At 38.6% G+C, this 5088-nt stretch overlaps 1 pseudogene; it reads right to left on the minus strand.

The window, feature by feature from the left end:
- Positions 1-4333: 4333 nt before the first annotated feature.
- On the minus strand, positions 4334-4877 carry LOC110201211 (protein cornichon homolog 4 pseudogene; annotated as a pseudogene).
- Positions 4878-5088: the final 211 nt, after the last annotated feature.

Here is a 5088-nt window from a genome sequence, read left to right on the forward strand (position 1 = left end):
TCCCCAATGTACATACCTTAATTTAAAAATACTTTATTGCTTAAAAATGCTAACCACCATTTGAGCCTTCAGCAAGTTATAATCTTTTTCCTGGTGGATGGTCTTGCCTCTATGTTGATGGCTGCTGACTGAGCAGGGTGATGGTTGCTGAAGCCTGGGGTGTCTGTGGAAGTTTCTTAAAAAAAAGACAACAATGAAGTTTGCCACATCGATTGACTCTTTCACAAAAGATTTCTCTGCAGCATGCAATGATGTTTGATAGCATTTTTTACATTGTTAGAGAAGTAAACACACTGACTATGCCATTTCTTAGGTAGGAGACACAGGTGGGCTTCTAGCACCTCTTTCATAGCAGGTTCACTTTTGACCCAGTCAGACAGGAAGATAGGAATGGAGTCATAATAAGGGGTTAAATAAGCTTGCTTTATTCTAGTCTAGTCTTCTCAAAGAGAGTTTGCTGATAATGGGAGCAACAACTCCTACAGCATTCCCTAACAACCCTTCTTGCAGAGGCCGGCCTGAAGGCGGGGAACTATCCCTCTGTCTCGGTGGGGTCAGTTGAGACCAGCACAACTCATGCTCTCTAAATCCCCTCAAGCCTCAGATGGGGCCAGTTGAGGCAAACACAAATTCCCCATCCCAAGCCTTGATGGGGGCCGATCAAGGCACACACAGCATTCAGCCTGCACATTCACCCCCAGGGGGGTCCCCACTCACTCACCAGTGCCCACTTGCTTTATAGGGCAACAGACAAAGAAGACATATTGTTTACAATAGCCTCACAATTTTACATTACTTCATCCCTGTATCTACCATGACCGCGCAGTAGAAACTATTTGCAATCATGATTGTGAGAACTCATATCTAACACCTGGAAACTAGAGATTGTTATGGCTATGGATCCTGGGAAAGAAGACTAAGAAAGAATAACAAAAAATCCACCTCACTCACACTAAAATTCACCTTACATATACACAATAGAACTTTTTTCAAAATTGGAGTCCATCTTCTCAAAACCCACTGCTGCTTTATCAACCAAATCTATGTAATATTCTTCAATATCGTTGTGTCTCGGGGACCAGGGAGGCTGGAGGAGAGGGAGAGAGATGGCAGGTAGGCAGAGCAGTCAGCACGTATACAATATTTATCAATTAAGTTCGCCGTCTCATATGTGTGTGGTTTGCAGCACCCTAAATCAATGACAATAGTAACACCAAAGATCACCTATCACAGATTACCATAACAGATATAATTTTAATAAAAGAGTTTGAAATATTGCTAGAATTATCAAAATGTGACACAGAGTCACAATGTGAACATGTGCTGTTGGAAAAATGGCGCCAATAGACTTGCTTGGCACAGGGTCACCACAAACCTTTAATTTGAGGAAAAAAAAAGCAACACAGTATCTGTGAAATGCAATAAAGCAAAGAACAATAAAAAAATGAGGTGTGCCTTTATATATTTGTTAATAAGCCTTTATAATGCCTCTTGAAAGTTAACTTACGGTAGTAGATCAGTAAAGCCCCAGGAGAGGTGGGAAAGGATGTGATCATACATTTACTTGTTATCCTTGAATTTCTCTTTCCTTTGCCCTTGAAAGATTTTCTGCCCCAAGTTTTGGAGGGAAGGACACAGATGGAAAAAGTCAGACCTAAATAGCCTGTGGGCCTTGCCAACCACCAAGTGCAATCAGCTGTTTTGCTCTGCATGATAATTTTGAATGTGGCTTCTGCTGGGACCATGGCCTGAAGTAGTGGTGTAAGCTGACTCCTGTGACCTTGGGGTGCCAGTTTGGCTGAAGAGAGTCAGAAGCAGAGACAAATTCTGGGGTGCCTGAACACAAAGTTCTGGCTATTGTAACATTTAGCGAGAATGGAGGGATAACTGATTGCTCTTTCCTGCATTTCTTTGTCTTAGTTGATTGAGGTCCTGGGTTTCTGAAAGGAGGCCTCAGACTCATAACTCCAGAAAGCAGGAAATATCAAGAAGGAAGTTTTCTGCTTCCAGGCCTGGTGGTCAGGAAAGTGGGGTTGGGGGCTGTTAAACCTCAATACAGCTCTTAAGAGAAAGGACGCGGCAATCTTGCCCTTCTTTTTTATTTGTTTGTTTTGTTTCATAAAAATGTGTATGGCTATAGCATGGCTTATCAATGAAGTGATATGAAATGTGGAGTTGTTTGGATTGAAAGCCTTTCCCCAGACCTACGGATGTGTGCATGTAAGTCATATAGCGATTTCTACAATTCTTATGTTCCATTTTTGTTTCCATAGATCAGTTTTGAATTGGTGCTAGCAGCACCATCCTTGAGCCCGGGAGGGGTTAGGACAGGCCTACACAACATATGGCCAGTGGGATCGCCAAAGGATGTGAAAATGTAGAGGATGTGAAAGTAAAGATGTAACGAGTGCTTCGTCTGTGCCCTGCTTAAACCTGCCTTCCACTAGTCACTATTGTATGGTGGGTGGGTTGCCACTGCTCACTCTCTTCTGTTTGTCATGTGACCGTCAGCAACCAACCATTGTCAGTCTGTCTCTAGTCTGGGAGGAGAGAGAGAGATGAGTCGTTACTAAATGTAAACAGTAAGAAAATCTGAAAAATGTATTAAAATTTGTACCGCTTAGCAAGGTAATTTTTTTTTTAACATTAATGTGATTTCCTGACAAATAAAAATCTTAAGTATTACGTGTTATTAATTGATATTAACTGAAATTTCCCTTTTTTAAAGACATGATTTATTTGCAAAATAGTTTAATCATTAATTATACCTCTACTTGGAAAGTGAGCTGCTAAAAACCTATCTGTGGCCCAAAGAAGTTTAGCCTATTTTAGTTTTTGCCCCTGCCTACTGCCAAGTTGTGCAGGTCTGGCATAGGATGATCCAGGTGGTAGAGAAAGTCTAAGAGCTTGCTGGTTACAGTCGTTTGGTTCTGAAGCTCCTGTGAAAGCCTACATACACAAAATGATTACCCCTTGATGAACCTCTGGTACCTTTTACTTGCTAGGCTGCTGGTCAGAGATTAGTCCCACTTGGTGTCCAAAATGCATGCCACACTGCCTAGGTATTTAATTACTTGAGTAGCACCTTGCTTTTCTGTAGATTTTAGAAATCAGGAGAACAAGCCAGATGTAAATGGGTATAATTTTGGTAGCATTGTGAAATGCACACCTAGCATCTACACTCACTGTTACAGAAGGAAATGGGCAATCTGCAATCTTTCTCTATGTTTTGAAAGCATCTGTACAGCATAGGAATTACCTATTCTTTGAAAGTTTCATAAAATTCACTTACGAATTCATCTGGGCTCATAGTCTTTGTAAAGCTGATCTTTAATAGTCCGTCTGGTTTCTCCTCAGTTTGGTCTATTTAGATAATCCACTCCTTTTTAATTTTAATTATGATATTTTATACTTTTGTGACTAATCAGTCATTTCATTTAGATTCTATTTTTTAAAAGAATATAGCTGTGTATAGTAATATATGATATTGATACATTAATACATATTACTATATTAACATAGTAATATATATGTGTATAGTAATATATGATATATTTCTTGGTTTCTTTTGCTCTTGTGACCTCTCATTTCTGATTTTGTTAGTTTGTATTTACTCTCATCTTTCCATTTCATTTTAAATTAGATCAGCTAATTGCTTTTAAATTTGGCAGTATTTTTAAAAAGCTCTTGGATTTACCTGTTATTTTAATTATTTTACAATTCTTAATTTATTGATCTGCTTTTGGTTATTTCTCTTTTTTCCCCTTTTCTACTGGGTTGCTTCTTTTCTTAGGTTTTAAAATGCAGACTAAGCTTGTTAATCATCTTTCTCTTTTGTTCAGAACACTACTAGCTTTATTATAAAATAATGTTTTGTCTAAAAGTTAAATGATCTGTGTTCAGGTACTCTAGGGGATTTGCCCACAAAGGATCTTGGTGAGAGCTTAAATAACCTTTGGTTCAAAGTCTTACAAATTTTAAAGCATATTAAGTACATGAAATTGTAGAATTATACAGAAACAGGATAGCTAATTTTCTTTTAGCCAATCTGATACTGACATGGTGAGCTCTGCCTTATCACTATGAACTTAGGGATATTTTTTCTAATGCAATAAACTTTTCTTGTTATATTTATTTTTTGTTTCTTTGGCTTGCAATTCTTTAATGATAGTACCATTTCTTCAACAAATGATGATTTTCAACACAGAGAAGATCAAATGGGTACCTTGATTACGTGTGCTAGGGGTGAGGCTGACAACTACAAATCTATAAGAACTCAGTTCATGTTTTTTAAATACATTATGTGGTAAAAATGCAGCAAAAAATATATATATTTTTTTGTCCAAAGAGGAAAAAAATATATTGCTTAATGGACACAGTCTAGGTATGGACTAAATTCATCTCTGGCTCCTCAACTGTTCATTGTAGTGTAAGACTCCAACTTAGGCATCTCCTTCCAGGTTCAGTCATTTATCAAAGTCAGCATCATACTATAAAGGTACATGAAGAAACAAAGCAAATGAAAACCAAGCTTGATCATGGCTTCCTTCATATGTGACTTCATCTGCTCTCGGTTGTATATCTCTGTAGGATCAAACGCTCCCATGTTGCCACTTGGCACCATAATGAACTGATATATATTCCAGGTAGCAACAGGTAAGTTGAGGAGAAAGATGAACCAGTGCAATGAAATAAGCAGTAATACAGTAACAATAATGTGGCCAATCAATTCTGGGACCACCCACTTGTTTAATTTTGAGCAACAAGACCTAGCATTGATGTAGTCACATTCTAAATCAGATAATTATAAAATAGATGGAAAGGAAGATGAGGGCGCAGCAACTGATGGGTGAAAAGATGAAAACCACTGTCTCCATCCTTTGCTGCTGCCAGTTCTGCCAAACCCAACAGTATGCATTTTTAACAAGAATGGCTGGGGTCAATTAAAGTCTAGTTCAGGGATGGGGAACCTGCAGCCTTGAGGCTGCGAGTGGCCCTCTAGGTCCTCAGATGCGGCCCTTTGACTGAATCCAAACTTCACAGAACAAATCCCCTTATTAAAAAGATTTGTTCTGTAAAACTTGGACT

This window comes from Phascolarctos cinereus, unplaced genomic scaffold (assembly GCF_003287225.1).
Source record: "Phascolarctos cinereus isolate Bilbo 61053 unplaced genomic scaffold, phaCin_HiC Scaffold_4;HRSCAF=312, whole genome shotgun sequence".
Classification (NCBI taxonomy): Eukaryota; Metazoa; Chordata; class Mammalia; order Diprotodontia; family Phascolarctidae; genus Phascolarctos; species Phascolarctos cinereus.